We start from the raw sequence: 16951 nt of genomic DNA on the forward strand, positions 1-16951 counted from the left end.
GTCACAATTTTTAAGTAATTGCTTCCTACCCTCATAAAACGTGACATGCCAAAACTGTTTGTTAAAAGGCTTTGAAAATGATTATAGATAATAAATAGTGAATCCAGTACAGCCAAAGCAATAAATAATGGGCATGATTAAAGGAAACACGTGCAGAATTGCTGACATTTACCTTCGGATGTCTGTCTGTTTTCCTTGTGCTTTTGATGTGTTAGGTGATGCTTTAAGAAGCTTGACTAGCCTCTGAGGAGCAAGGGCCAAAAGAACAAGTTACTTACCTTCGGTAACGCCTTATCTGGTAGACTCTATCTAGCTGCAGATACCTAACCAGGTGATAGAGACTTCTCTTCCAGTCGCAGATTCCTTACCTTAGAATAGATACCCAAGCAACACCTCCCCAGAGGAGAGACTGCAAACAGATTCAGACCAGGAAGTCCTGGAGGACTACATGAACAAAGAGCCCATAACAAAAGACCTGACTGTCCAGGCAGTAGTGCTTGATAGACGTGCAGAAATGGGCATGTTTCAGCCTGAAAAATCTCCAAGACAAGGACTTTGTGAGCAAAGACAGTGATCATTGCCTTGGCCCTTGTGGAATGAGAACTCAGGGAGTTGCTTCTTGGCCAGTGCATAGCAGATTTTAATGCACTGGGAGATGGTGCATTGTTGTACAGCTTTCTCTTTCTTTGCCCTAATGAACCCAATGAAGACTTGATTGTCCACCCAGTGTTCTTTGGTACACTCAATGTAGAACAATAATGCTCTTTTTGCGTGCAGGCGGTTGAGTCTCTCCTCTTCTTTGGAAGGGTGAGGCGGATCAAAGATGGTCAGCAGTGGGACGGCCTGGACGACATGGAAAGGTGTCACCACTTTCGGCAGGAAAGAGGCACATATCTTAGAACCAGTTTATCTGAGAAAAAGGTAGTGTATGGAGGGAGCACAGAGTGCCTGCAGTTTGCTAACCCTCCAGACCGATGTAGTGGCCACTAGAAATGCTGTTTTGATAGCCAAGAGATGTGGAGAGCAGCTATGAATAGAGTTGAACAGCGGGCACATCAGGAAGTGTAGAATCAAGTTAATGTCCCATTGGGGTATGATAAAGGGTTTTGGAGGAAATGTGTCGTATGCCTTTGAGAAAACAGATTCCAACAGGCGACTTGATCAGAAGGGCTGACCAGCAAAGGCAAAAAAGTTCAGATGGCCAAAAGATATCCTTTAACTGTGCCCAAAGCAAAGCCTTGCCAGGCTAACAAAAGAACAAATAGCACCACCTCAGACCAAGGTGTGGACAGGGGATCAACATTTTTGGTGGCACACCAAGCCACAAATTTGTCCCTGTCATGCACTGTCTTGGTTGAGGATGATTGGCTGCCAGAATATTGAAAAACCAAAGGTGGTGATGGACGGAGCGTTGACAATACAAACACTCGCCCCCAGTCAACTGATCTGGGTTTAATCCATCCCCGTTCATTAGCTCACTCCGCCACCCCAGTTCAGACATGGCCATATGCAAATCAGTCTGACCCTGTGCCTCATGGGAACAGTCCAGCCCGAACTGCCAAGCCATATCTTCCCTGGACCGGAATCAAGCTTCCCAGGACCGGTTTCTGGCATTACAGCCATCTTCAGCCTGGCTTGCTTGACTCCAGTGGCAAAGTGAGCAAGGGACTCACGTCTGAGCATACCCTGCCAACTTAGGGCGAACAAAGAAAAACCAAAGGTGGTGATGGACGGAGCGTTGACAATACAAACACTCACCCCCAGTCAACTGATCTGGGTTTAATCCATCACCGTTCTTTAGCTCACTCCGCCACCCCAGTTCAGACATGGCCATATGCAAATCAGTCTGACCCTGTGCCTCATGGGAACAGTCCAGCCCGAACTGCCAAGCTGTGTCTTCCCTGGACCGGAATCAAGCTTCCCAGGACCGGTTTCTGGCATTACAGCCGTCTTCAGCCGGGCTTGCTTGACTCCAGTGGCAAAGTGAGCAAGGGACTCACGTCTGAGCATACCCTGCCAACTTAGGGCGAACAAAGAAAAACCAAAGGTGGTGATGGACGGAGCGTTGACAATACAAACACTCACCCCCAGTCAACTGATCTGGGTTTAATCCATCACCGTTCTTTAGCTCACTCCGCCACCCCAGTTCAGACATGGCCATATGCAAATCAGTCTGACCCTGTGCCTCATGGGAACAGTCCAGCCCGAACTGCCAAGCCATGTCTTCCCTGGACCGGAATCAAGCTTCCCAGGACCGGTTTCTGGCATTACAGCCGTCTTCAGCCGGGCTTGCTTGACTCCAGTGGCAAAGTGAGCAAGGGACTCACGTCTGAGCATACCCTGCCAACTTAGGGCGAACAAAGAAAAAACAAAGGTGGTGATGGACGGAGCGTTGACAATACAAACACTCACCCCCAGTCAACTGATCTGGGTTTAATCCATCACCGTTCTTTAGCTCACTCCGCTACCCCAGTTCAGACATGGCCATATGCAAATCAGTCTGACCCTGTGCCTTATGGGAACAGTCCAGCCCGAACTGCCAAGCCATGTCTTCCCTGGACCGGAATCAAGCTTCCCAGGACCGGTTTCTGGCATTACAGCCATCTTAAGCCGGGCTTGCTTGACTCCAGTGGCAAAGTGCCAGAATAACATAACAGATGTCTGAAGGGAGGTCAAAAACTGTCAAATTCCTCTGTTCAATCGCCAAACATGAAGGCCGAGTGTGCGCAGCTCCAGGTGTCTTTCAAACACCTTGTCCGTTGACTCAGAATCTTTTGTGTGCGTTACCCAAATACGGGTTGGGGAGGAGGTAAGAAATAAAATATAAGAATAAAAAAAGACTTATCCGCTGACCCTCTCCGCTCCCACTGATGCTTGCATCGCAGTTCCTCTCAGCAGGGGATGGGCCCTCAGAGCACAGGCTCCGCACCCAATCTGGGCACTGCTCTCACAAGAGAGCAGCACTAGGATTGGTCTGAGCAGCCTCGTTTGCCGCTCAGATGATGCATTGAAGTCTGTACTGTGGGTCTAAGGCAAAGAGTTCTATGCAACACGGACGCTGCACAGATCCAGGACATTTTTGTTGTGGCAGACAGCCCGGTTCTTTCTCCTGACGACCGCATGGAAGTTAAGGGGGGGATGTAGACCTTGCGGATGTGCAGGCAGCCATATACAAGCTTAGACCTGGAAAGACTCCAGGCCGAATGGTCTGCAGGTCAAATTTTTTAACTGAAATGCAAGCATTTGGGGGCCACATATCCTGAATATGTTTAGGGAAGCGAAAGATGAAGGGGTACTACCACTGAACCTCCAATGTGCAACTATAACAGCAATTCATAAATCAGAAAACCTAGGACCCGCGGCCATTCATATCGTCCGATCTCACTTTTAAACGTGGAGGCTAAGGTGTTGGCCGCAACCAGTCTGACCAAGGTCATAACTTTGTTAATACATGGGGATCAGTCAGGCTTCATGCCAGGAAGATTCACCTAGTTCAACCTGCGCCATTTCCACAACTGGCTAGAAGAAATCTGCAGCAGGACAGCGCTGCACCTTTTTCTCTCCCGGGATACAGAGAAAGCCATTGATGCTATCTATTGGCCCTACCTACAACAGACGCCGAAAAATTGCAGATTTCATCCAAAATACCGGTAAGTGAGTGATGCTGTTATACCAAAACCTGATGGCCACGATGCATGTGAATGGGGTCCTCTCGGATCAATTACCGATTGAACGGGCGTCATGCATCAGGGGTGCCCGCTGTCACCTCTCCTCTTCATTATTTACACTTGAATCACTGGCGTGCATGATCCATTTGCACTCAACTATTAGGGGCTTCCAAATCTCGGAATCAAACCCACAAGAGAAAAAGATCTGTTTATATGCAGATGATATACTCCTCTATGTCACGGAACGTGAGATACAATTCCAGCGATCTTTGAGACTATAGACCTGTTCGTTTGCTATTCAGGCTATAAAATAAATTGGGACAAATCGCTGCTTTATGATCCACATGGCCACCTGTATACCGCTGTCTTCCAGGGTCATCTGCAGGTGGAACCAGTGAGTTTTAAATACCTAGGCATTCAGGTCACATCTGATAGAGATGTGTATCTGGCTGCTAACCTCTGGAAAGTCTTAGCAGCCTTTTGGGATGACTCAGAGCGTTGGCAACGTCTCCCCTTGAAGGTACTGGTGCGAGACACTTCCTTTAGGATGATCACCCTCCCCAACTGTCTCCAAAACACTTACCACATTATTCTGGAGGAGATGTTTAATAAAATAGACAGAGAGGTGAGACAGCTCCTCTGGGATGGAGGACACCCTACGGTGGCACTGCAGACGCTTCAGTGGAATTCCTATAACAGGGGAATATCACTACCAGATATTCAGACCTTCTATTGGGCTTACCACCTGTTCCATATCAATGACTGGTTCTTCATCAGGCAAAATCACCCAACTTATATCCTTGAAAGGGCCCTGTTCCTGCCACGCTCTCCCCTCTATTTGATCTATGAGGATTCTGGTAGGCTGTTGTCAGTGACACAGGTGACCCTAGGGGTATGGCGTAGGGCTTCTGAAGCATTGGGATGGACATCAAGGGTCACTAAGAAACATTACTATGGGAAGGGGGCATGATGAGAGAAATAAGGAAGCTGTGTGGATTTGACACGTGGGACCTCATTGGCATCACAAACGTGGGGGATGTGTTGGAGAGCGGGAATCTCCTGGGTTTCACTTCACTGCAGCAAGATTATGACCTTCACCGGAATCAATACTTGAGGTTCGCTCAGCTCTGTCATGCCAGGATGACTGAGGAGCTGGACGAGGTGGACGTACCGGAATACGCCTGGCTTGAAGGACGGTTAATTATGGAGGAACTTGGCACTAAGGCGGTGTCTTCCACCAATAAAATTATCAACAACAATACTCCTGATAATCTGTGTGCACTGCAGGAGCAATAGGGGGCTGAACTTGGGGATATGGCTCATACTGACTGGGTTGCAGGCTTAATGCATCCCAGGGAGGTGGCAATTAAGTCTTTGTTGCAACTCATGCAGTTCATGGTGCTCCCTCCCCGGAATGTTTAAAGTGTAGAACTGACAGGGGGTACTTCCTCCACATGCTCTAGAATTGCAACACTATTCAGACATACTGGTCGGTCATCCTTTAGGAGCTCCAGAACATCCTAGCGGTAAATGTCCCACCTGACCTGGAGGATATTCTGTTGGGTATACCCACAGAAATTGGTATCCCAATGGCGAAGTTCCTATTTTATAATTTGGGATTGACTGTAGCCAAACAGGATGTGGCCAGAGATTGTGGTGTGCCGGAGATTCCAACACTATGAGAGTGGAAGAATGGTATGGATATGGACATGGCTGCAGAGAGAGGTACGTATAAGAGCAGAGTCTGCCCCCGAAAGGTTTAAAAGTTTGGGGCCCCTGGATACATTACTACAATTTGGGATGTGAGGATGGGGAGACTGTTGGCCAGGATCTGATTGGGGATGATGAGGGGATAAGGGGCCTGGCCAGAAAGGGCTCTTGAGCTAAGAGCCTTGTAAATATCTGTTCGTCTGATACTGTGGAGTGCTTTGTGTTGCGACCAAGATGCAAATTGGAGGGTCACTTGCCCTCACTGTGCCACTGATGCGCCGATGGGACTTGACACGCTGGACTCATTCATAATATGCACACTGTAACAGTATAGTTGTGATTACTCCATTTTGTCTTCTTTTTGTTCTTATGGTTGATTTTCTAATAACATTTTCAATAAAAATATTTATAAACAAGAAAATCAAAAAGAAAATGCTCCTCTCACCATGGGAGTCCTCTCCAATGGCGAGGGGAGGAATTCGCAGTTTTTTCTGCCAGTTAGGCAGTGACAAACACTGAAAACAAACTTTGAAATCTGCCCTTCTAAATTAGGTGGATGGAATAAGAAGTCTGCCTACACCAGCCCTCACTCTGTCAGGCCATTAACAGGGTTTAATCACAGTGGAGACAGAGTAGAGTGGAGATCACTATGATTAAATCTAAGGTCCACCTTTTATATCCTAAGGGATTGGGTACTATAATCATCTATGTATTAATATTGCTGAGTATTCTAGAACCCTGAGTGAGAGGGTCAGTTTACCAGCATGTGCCAAGTAGTGTTAAGAGAGAGGGAGCGGGGATAAGAGAATATGGAGAAACGGCAGACTAGAAAGAGGGAGAAACGCTTGAGGATTGTAAGGGGGGGAATGAGGGGACAGGGGAGAGGACAAAGGAACAACAAGATGGCAGGTCCTGGTCCAGAGGATTCGGCGGAGATCAGCGACAAAATGTCGGGCAGAGCGAAAGACAAAATGTCATAAAGTCCATAGAAGTGACCCAGGGAGCCTGAGTTAAAAGTGCAAAAGAGAAGTCAAAGGGGGGTACGCAGTTCAAAAGTCAAAGGTGGGAGGAAGGGGGAAGAGGCGTGCAGGCTCGGGACCACTGGGGCATCGGTGAAGGCAATCTGCCGGTCGTGTCTCCCGCGCCCCCATACCTGGAAAAGGTCTCTTGGTATTCAGACGTCGGGGATGAGGCGGAGCATATCCAGGTAGACAGCTGGCATGGGGGGGGCAGTGAGGACTGGCAGGCAGCCGATGGGGACAAAGCTGCGCCATGGCTGGCCCCATTATCATTCATCAGCGGCGACTCGTACGGAGGCCGTGAGCAGAGGGAGAGAACAGCAGCAGCGGGACGAGGAAAGTCTTTCCCCATTGTCCAGCTGGGTAGGTGACGGCCGCTCCTTTTGTGGCCATGGAACGGGCGCCAAAACACGTTCATCCAGATCTCGGAGGGCACTGCAGTGGACGCTCACGAACCAGCATTGGGTCAATGGCAGATCTCTCACCCTTCCCCAACCGGAGCACACAGTAGTGACGGATGCGTCCCTTCTGGGACGGGTCGGCCACATGGGAACAGTGGAGATCAGAGGCCTCTGGGCTCCGGCGGAGTCAAGGCTCAATATCAACCTTGTGGAGCTCTGGGCGATCCTACTTGCACTGAAGGAATTCCTTCCCTGTGTCAAGGGGAAAGTAGTGCAGGTGTTCACACACAACACCGCCGCCATGAGATACTGCAACAAGCAACCCGGGATGGGGTCGTGGACCCAATGTCAGGAGGCTCTGCGTCTCTGGACATGGCTGGAACATCAAGGCATTTCCCTGGAGGTTCAACACTTGGCAGGTTCTTTGAACGCCAGGGCAGACGAATTCAGCTGCAGGTGCATGATGGATCACGAATGGCATCTTCACTCAGAGGTGGCGTAAGGTGTCTTTCAACAGTGGGAGAGACTTGGTTAGATCTATTCGCCACCGAAGAGAACGCGCAATGTCAGCAGTTCTGTGCGTTGGAATTTCCAAGGCGGTGCTCGCTCGGCAATGCTTTTCGTCGCAACTGGAGTTGCGGTCTATTGTTTGCCTTTCCGCCTATACCACTTCTACCCAGAATGCTGAAGAAGATGAGGCGAGAACGGCCCCAAGTCATTCTTGTGGCTCCGGACTGGGCTCGAAGAGTTTGGTATCCCGAGCTACTCAGTATGAGCGTGGATCCCCCGACCCTACTGCCTCTTCAGGAGGATCTTCTGTCGCAGTAGCAGAAGACGATCCTCCTCTCGAACCTGCCCAGCCTCCATCTCCCTGCGTGGAGATTGAGCGACGACAACTGATTCCATTAGACTTGCCTCCTGAAGTCTGTGATGTCATTCTGGCAGCCAGGCATCCCTCCACTAAATCGGTATACGCCTGCAGGTGGAACAAATGTGTGGCATGGTGCACAGCAAAGGCTGTGGATCCCCTTTCTGCCTCTCTTTCAGAAGTTGGTTTGTTTCTTCTCTCTTTGGCCCAGCAGGGCTCCGCTCTGGGCACTATTAAGGGCTACCTTTCTGCAATTTCAGCCTTTCTCAGGCTCCCTGATCAGCCCTCTCTTTTCAAGTCCCCTGTTGTAAATAGATTTCTCGAAGGCATTACTCACCTTTTCCCTCCTATTCCGTTTGTGATGCCGCAGTGAGACTTAAATCTGGTTCTTACTTATTTGATGTGTGCTCCTTTTGAGTCGCTTCACATCTATTCTATTTGTTTACTGGTGGGCATCACCTCTGCTAGGCGTGTGAGTGAGCTGCAGGCTCTTTCCTTCCTTCCTGTAAACCTCCTTGAGCTGCAGGCTCTTTCCTTCCTTCATGTAAACCTCCTATTCTGTCTGTTCATCTGGACAAGGTTGTGCTTCGCACTCATCCTTCTTTCTTGCTAAAGGTTGTTAGAGCCTTCAACATCGGGCAAACTATCACCTTGCCCACTTTCTTTCCATTTCCGCACCCTTCCAGAGAGGAAGAGAGGCTCCACCGTCTGGACCCAAGACGTGCACTCTCATTTTACCTCAATCGCACACAACAGTTCAGGGTGGATGACCAGCTCTTTGTTGGCTACGTAGGCGCCAAGAAAGACAGGGCATTACACAAGAGGACTATCTCCCGCTGGGTCGTCTTGTGTATAACAGTCTGTTATTCTCTGGCTAAAAAGGAACCTCTGGTGGGGTTGCGTGCCCATTCTACCAGGGCGACAGCTGCTACTACTGCATTGGGACGTGATGTCCCCTGCAAGACCTCTGTCAGGCAGCCATGTGGGCCTCTCTTCACACTTTTGCTAAGCATTATTGCCTTAACAGTCAAGTTTGGAGAGACGGCTTCTTTGGCCGCTCTGTTCTCTGTGACTTTCCGGTGTCATCTTGGTTCGCAGACCCACTACCAGGGTTGGTATTGCTGGAGTATCTATTCTAAGGTAAGGAATCTATCACTAATGTCTCTCTTTCAGATGCACAAGTTACTTAACTTCGATAACGATATATCTGTAAGAGACATTAGTTAGTGACAGATTCCTTACCGCCCCACTCAGCCTCCCCGTTCTGTGAACTGATTTCTAGGGTTAAGGTCATCCCTTTCAGGGCCCTAGTTTCAATACAGCAGTGGTCAGTATTTTGCATGGCTCTGCGTTCCTGGCGTGGAAAGTCGTGTACCGAACTGCGAGGGCGGCGTCTAAGTAGCTGCTGTGACGTCATCCCGGCGATCAAGACGCCTACGACGGATGCCTAGCCGCACAACGCCAACTTCCAACGCGCAGGGGTACTGCTGACGAAAACTTTCCGTATCCAGTCTGACGCCTGGGGGTAATTCTAAGGTAACAAATCTATCACTAACTAATGTCTTTTACAGATATATTGTTACCGAAGGTAATTAGTGCATTAGTGCAGCCCATGTATGTAATGCTATGCTATGAATTTGCTTCTTTTCTATTGTCTAAAAACATTATAAAAATACATGTTATTTGGGAGAGAGAAATATTTTATTCCATTTCTTATAAAATTAGATTTTTGCCGGACTTTGTAACAGAGCAGAGAGTTTGCTCAATTTAATTATTTCACTGTGAATTATGAGTATGATAATTCCTTTAATTAGCAACATTTTGCTTTCAATAAAGATTACTTTGGCTATTCAATAAAACTTTAAACAAGATTAGAATATTAAGCCGTCCTTTAATGTTAATGATAGCTTACTCTTTTCTGCAATCTGAACGCCACAATTAATTAATCAGGGTGTGTCAAATGTTATTAGGGCCATATTATCAAGACCGGTGATAACATTATCACCACTTTAGCGGTAGGAAACTGCCGCTAAAGCGGCGATAAGGGTCTTGATAATATGCCCATGTGAATTCCCATAGAAGCCCAGGTTCACACCAGAACCTGGGCTTCTATGGGAATTCACAAGGTCAGTTTCCTGCCGCTAAAGCGGTGATAATGTTATCGCCGTTCTTGATAATATGTCCCTTCGTTTGTTATTATATGTAATTGGGGAGAGATGTGATGTTAATGTGCATTTCCTTTTGGAAGGGTTATGCTGCTCTGAAATGTAATCAGCAAGCATGTGTGGAACATGCCACTTCCCAGCAAGATTTAATGTTTACTCTTTCAGTAGTGGTACTAGTCTTTTTGTTTTGCCTTACCAAATTTCTTTCTCATTACCCTCTCACTATGGTCACTATCTCCTGCAGTCTACTTTTCTGCATTGGCAACTTGTAGTTAGGACCACTAGTACCTTGAATTCATGTCCCATAAGTTTGGAACCAACGAAATACTTTGATGTACATTTTTTTAAGTGTAAATTGACACATCTTTTTAAAATACAATCATTTCACCTATCAATTAGTTTCATTCTGTAAATATTTTGCTGTTTCTTCATCACAAAACATCTTTGCTCCAAAATGTAATCGGTACACTGCTTTACGTTATTCAGACTATCTGCCTAGGGAAATAGTTACCATCTTTGTCCTTATGTGAGGTATTTCAGCAAGAGATTTAATGCCAAACATCCTCAATAAGTAAATAAATGACACATCTGACCTCAGACGGGCAGGTCGGATTTTGCCTACCGCACACATTTCATGTAGCGAGATTGCTCCCATTTTACGTCTTTATGGGCCCAATCCCAGATTACCGATTCTTAAATACCGAATCATACCGATTCGGTATTTAAGAACTGGCAATCGGGATGTAGGTAATTTTACCGAATTAATTACAGAATCGGTATGATTCGGAAATTAATGAATCGGTATTTACCGATTCTGTAATTGCCACTGATTCCTCTGGGCCTTGAGGCCCATAGGAATCAATGTCAATTACAGAATCGGTAAATACCGATTCGGTAAAATTACCGAATTTGCAAGCGGGACAGGGTGTCACTTTGACACCCTGTTGCACCCCTGATTCAGGCTTGTACATGGCACAGGTGCATGTACACAGGAATTCGTTATTTACCATGACATAGTATGTCATGGTAAATAACGAATTTTTAAGGGCCGGTGGCACTGTTTTCAGTGCCACCTACATCACAAATTTGGGATTCGGTAAATTTACTGATTCAGTAATTTACAGAATCTGTAAATTTACCGATTCTGTAAATATACCAAATCGGTAAATTTAAGGCCCCCTACATCTCAATCACCAAATACCGGTCGGTAACGGCCGAAATCGGCCGTTACCGACCGGTATTTGGTGACCTACATCTGGCCCCATTATATGTGTTTAAAAGTTTGTTTTATAATTGTTTATTTGTACCGTGAAGTATGAGGTATATATTGGACTTGCTTCTCTGTAACTTTATGAATGCTAATGCCTCACAGATTCACCCTCTTTAGTTAGCTGCTTTTATTTATCTTTTATAGTGGTTTTTAACTTTCAAATAAAACTGATCTGAATTGAAACAAATAAATGGCACATCTTCCCACAGACGGGCAGGTCAGATATTGCCTACTCTGGACATTTCACAAATATCCTGCTCCTCTTATCGTGTTTCTACCCCACATAACGTACCCCTCTCTGGTAGTAAACTGTCACTTTGCTTTCTCTTTGATGTCTGCTTTCCTTCTCTTAGTTAGCATATCTTCTTCACCACTTGCCTCTCCATACAGATCTTCTTGCCGAATCCCTATGCATCTTTCTTCCCTTATGGTACCTCTTATCTCTTTGATGCATTGGCATCTTGTAGTCAGGGCAAACGATATGGTGCAATTTTGCAGCTGCAGTGTTTTCTGGATAATCATGAATTCGCTGCATTTGCCACATAATCCGTCAACTGCTGAATAATTTGCAGATTTTAACAAAAAAATTGTTTCTAGATCGAACGCATAAAAAGTTAGTAAAAACGCTGGAATACGTGTTGACAAAGAGTGGAAGGCCCTTCTCAAACATTAACTGCTCAACTTTGTGTTGCTTGTTGCTTTGTTTGGGTGTCAAACTGGTATTAATGAGGAGAACCCTTTGCCCATATAGTGTTAACGTGTGTAAAAAAGACGAAATAATGAGGTAGTATCACAAAATATGCTGCATTCTGCTACATAATTTAAGTTGTCTTGCTGCATAATTTAGTCATTTCTTCCGCATAATTTTGTCCTCCCATGTCACATAATAAACGTTTCTATCTTGTTCTTTCTCTTGGTCTCTCATCTCCGTTTATCCAAGAGCTACTGTGCATACTTCCCGGTACCAAATTAATTCTCTCCCTGTTGTTGGCACTTCTCGCTTTAGGACGTATATCCTTTCTCTGCTACTTTACTGCATGAGCACAAACGTTTTAAAAAGGGCAAATTGAGCTATTTCTATTAAGTAGCTCTTTAACTTTGTGTGCAACAAATACACGGAGGATTCTTCAGCATGCAGATGCAGGTGCCATTTTCCCTTGATTTCACGATTCGTAGACAAATGGAGGAATTGTTATTACTAAAAGTCTCCCGACAAGATAACTGTCCTTGAAGCTGGTTAATTTACCGAATACGCATGTCCGTCAGTAAAATAGAACAATAACTGGCAAAGATAATAGGCCTCACCTATCTGAGAGTTATTGGGTTTGCCTATGTCTTTTAGCCATGTGACTTCTGTTCAGCATGGCTGAAAGTTAGTCGGTGGCCTAGAGAAGAGTGGAGTAGAGTGGCATAGAGTGGCATAGAGTGGCATGAAGTGGCGTAGAGTAGTGTACAATGGAGTCAGCCCTGCCAAGTACCACGCATCAGGCATTAGACTAACGCATTTTGGTGTGGTGGTCCGCATCACCGCACCAAAATGTGAAGTCACGCATTTATAGCGCCTCCCGAAGATGGCTGGAAAAGGAGACTGAGCGCTGCTATTAGCGCTCATTAAGGAAAGTACAACCGTGCACTGCTCTGGCAGGCAGCCTGAGCCCACTGTGTATGACAGACTGCACTACACTGTGCAGTTGCTGCTCTGCTCTGTTGTTTATTATGTGTTTCCAATCTAACTCCTCTGCCAGCCAGGAGGTGGTTTTGGTCGTGCCGACCAGGTTAGGTTGATGGAGCAGATTTCATCTGCAGTCAGGCATTGTTTTATTTTTTGTGCATCAGACTGCATTTAAATTGCCACACACATTTTGGTGCTAGTTAAAAACATGGCACATGAAAAACAATGAAAGTGAGGCCTATTCAGTCTGAAATGCTTTTGCTGAATTAACATGTGTTTTTTCCAATGTAGAGAAAAGTGGCCTTTTTACCTTTGAAGATTAATAGAATGTGTTTCTCTCTTCCCAGCTCATCCCATATTTCTGTCTTAAAGGACTTTGACTTGTTGCATATTTTGATAAATATTTCCAGTTAAATAACACCTCTTTTTATAATGTGTGTGAATTAACAAATGCGCCAAACACTACACAGGGGACTAAATGCTTTTTGCATGAAAAGCTATCTAAAACACTAATGCATGTTGCTGTGTGCACTATATTAATTGTGTGTGCTTTTAAATTTTACACTAAATGCATGAAAATGCTATGTTACACATTTATTTTGCATGTTGTCATAAATAATAGAAAAGCTGCTTTTCACTAATAACTTGGCTAGGTAAACATTTATAAGGGGTATTAGTATGAGGGAGGGTAACATAATGGGCTGATTTACATGAAATTAATATTATCTTTGCGTTTGTTTTATTTTTGGGGCCTACACAAAACATGGCTGCCTGTGAATCCATCAAGGCTATAGCTTGCAATTTAATGAGAAGGGAGCATGCGCAGACTGTGGCAGCTTTCCTCATGACAAGAAGTGAAGGACATCTTAAACTGTACATTCTTGTGATTCTGCCAATGTACCAGTGTTAGTTAAAAGTGTCCATCTGACTACGCTGTGGAAGGAAGGAAGGATGAATGAGATTGAAACATTTTTCCTAGTAAATGTTGCAAATGTTTATAAATGTAGTTATTCATGTATGCTTCTTTTGTTAAAATTGGTGAAGTCAGGTTTTTAGAATGAGTCAGGGGAGTGACAACCCATGCCATCATGACTGACCAATCACGTACAGGTTTTCCTGAGAGATGCTACATCTTTGTGTAGTCTGCCAATAATTAGGGTATAAAATAATGTCCTCTCTGGATGGGGGCTGGCTTTCTCAGCTCAGCTGGCTTCTATGGGTTAGGTACGAGAAACGTCCCGGGAGATTGCTGAAGGGGAGGTGCGTCCGAGGAGGTTCAGGGGAGGCTTCTTGCTTCCACGTCATATCTTGGCACTTCAGGCCACATTCCTTTGAGGCCTGTGAAGGAGGGGCTGCTTTCCTCTTTAGACACAGACAGACAGAGAGTGCAGTGGATCAGGATAGAATTAGATGCTAAACTTTAAGTTTATGCTTTGACTAATTAATTAGGTCTGAAAAGATTTATTTGACTTATGCATTTATTTCTCTTAATGGGAGATTTTTGCCAACTATTTAATCATTGATTAGCTTTGCAAGACTATTTTTCTTACAAACTCTTTAAGAATTGTGCACCACATTTTCATAACTACATGTAATGCTTATATGCAGACTGTAATGTGTTCTGTATTATTGATATTTTTCCTGTTTTCCAAATTCTGTAACCTGATTGATTTTTTACTAATGAATAAAGGGTCAGAGAAAAATTTACTTTTGAATAAAAAATAAAACTCTTTAAATACTCAACAACTCTCCTTATTGGCTTGAATAATAAATTGCATTTTTGACTGTTCAGGTTTATTTAAAGTTTCCTGAAGGTAATACATGGTGTAAAGGGCCCAACACCTTTTGAGCGGTAAATTAGAGGTAGCATGAGGGTTTTGCATTGAGAAACTACCAGAAGAAATTACCGCTCCATCAAGGTCAGCTTTGCTTTCACTGGCTCTAGCTGTGCGGCGCATTTGCAACATTGTCCATTTGCCACCTGAGTCAGATAAGTGGGAGGTGCGAGAGAGCGGATGTTTGTAAGTTTAGTTGCAGTCCGCTGCTGCTCGCACCCCCTGCCTGTGCCTCTCTCATCATGATGCTGATGGAGCAAGGATTCGCATATTACGCGACTTGCTTGAATTCATGAACCTCAAATAACATTAACAAAGTAAACCAACATGTTTGTCTTACTAATTTCCCTTTATTTTTGATATTTGGGGTGTCCTAGAGACGCTTGCCTATGTGTTTACTAACTCAATAACGCTTGTCCTTAAAATGGCCGCTGCTTGGCGGGTTTTCCTTCTGCGCATGCGTTGGTCACACTCACGTGACGTGACGTACTTGCAGTTCTGGTGGGAATCTATGCGCTTGCGCATTCGCATTAAGATGGCCGTTTTGTGTCCTCACATGGTGAAGCTTGCGCTGATGCTTCTGTGTTATTGTTTATTTGCACTAAACCCTAATGCCATAGTTTATATAAAGTAAAGGGGTATAGAGTAGCTTTTCATGGTATACAGTGTATTCATTTATTTTCTGTGTTTTAATTTGTTTTCGCTTACTTTTCATGTACCGTGATTTTGAGGGTCTGAGAGACACTCGTGAATCCATGTTGAGCTACCTTTCTGCGCATGACAGTCTTCTGCCGGTGGCATTGAATGCTTGCCAACCAGAGGTGCCAGCCAAGATGTGCCTGGGAAGATGCACCTTCACCCAGCAGAAGAAGCTGAAATGTCCTGCAAAAGTTACATTTGTATAAGTTTTCATTGTATTCTGTAAAGTATGTCATGGGAACCCCACAATCAATAGGCGGTCCCAGAATATGTTAATGCAGGCTTGTAGAAATGAAATGTGATTGGTGTGTTGACCTATCCTACTTGGGGACCAATCGAAATTGGGGATTCTGACACTTGCAACATTTGGGGGGTGGTACACTGACCCGAAAACAGTATAACTAGCCTAGGTTTAGCTAGAGAATTTGTCCGACTTGTCCGAATAGCTGACCTGTCACTGACCCAACGCACTCAATAGGTGAGTGATACAGAGGGCTGCGGAACACTCTGTCCATATTTCCATAGACTCAAAGGGTTGTTGCTAAGAAACCTTAAGTGCTGGCAGAGCACTTTGCTGGGGAATTCGCTAACCCAATCGGGGTTCTGACTGATAGCTGCAGAGAGGGTGGAGCGCAGGCGTTGCTTCCAAACTGCGGGTGCTGGTCTTACCTTGGTGGTCCTGTCCTGATCCTAATCTGGGTTTCCTGTCCTGGCCTGGGGTGTCCATTCTGCACCTGCTGTCCCATTGATGACTGTCCTTCCTTGGGGTTTTTCCTGTCCTTAACTGACCCGTGGCCAGGGTTGGTCTTCACACCATTCTAGGTAAATATAGTGATGAAAACTCTATACTGCACCTTCTATTTTCTGTCTTTTGCTTTAATAAAGACATACCTTTGCATATGTTGATTTTCCATGCTTTTCGCACAACTACTGAATGAAGAGCTCATACGATTATTGATGTTATCTAGCATGTTCCTATTTTTCTCCTTCCTTAAGTACAATTTTTTTCGATACCATTCATGAAATATAGATGTGTCTGATCTTTACCTTTAAGCTGACTCAATGATGGTCCTGAAATTCTAGTATGTTCCACTTCTTCCCCTCCTATAGGTATATGTTATTTTAGAGCTCTCGTAATTCAAAATTCAAAGTTCTTTCCCAATTCCATTTATCCAAGGTATAGGTGTTCACTTGTGACATTATAGTATGTTCTAAAATCTTTCCCGTATTTAGTTATTAAGCAGATTCCCTGTTCTTAATTTTCCTTAGACTCATCAATGATTAGCTTGATCTATTTTCTTTATGGATACGTGCTCTTTATTATCTTGGTTATTGACTGTTTACTTGTTATAAATCTCATGCTTTCCGAATCTGAAATCTAGATAAAATCTTTAAAACTTCCGCGGAGTCTGCGGTTTTTATGAAATACAGAAGAATATAAAGTTGGTATTTTTGCTTTGTTTGCCTTTTTCTTCACAGCTAGCTCCCTGATTCATCGTGGTCATTAGGTACCCGCAACGGTGGATTGGTAAGTCGGGTACAATAGAAATATATAGGAAGGATCTGGATTACTGGTAGTAGAGCGTAAGGTTACCCGATTAATGTATATGATCAATTGAAGTTATATGGGCCCGGTACGTATGT

General features: G+C 44.8%; 1 protein-coding gene across 6 annotated transcripts in view; it reads right to left on the reverse strand.

Annotated features, from left to right (window-relative positions):
* Positions 1–16951, reverse strand: part of LOC144791799 (guanylate-binding protein 1-like) — a 164897-nt gene that overhangs the window by 95613 nt on the left and 52333 nt on the right. The window lies entirely within an intron of this gene.

Source organism: Lissotriton helveticus, chromosome 11 (genome assembly GCF_964261635.1).
Source record: "Lissotriton helveticus chromosome 11, aLisHel1.1, whole genome shotgun sequence".
In the NCBI taxonomy this organism is placed as follows: Eukaryota; Metazoa; Chordata; class Amphibia; order Caudata; family Salamandridae; genus Lissotriton; species Lissotriton helveticus.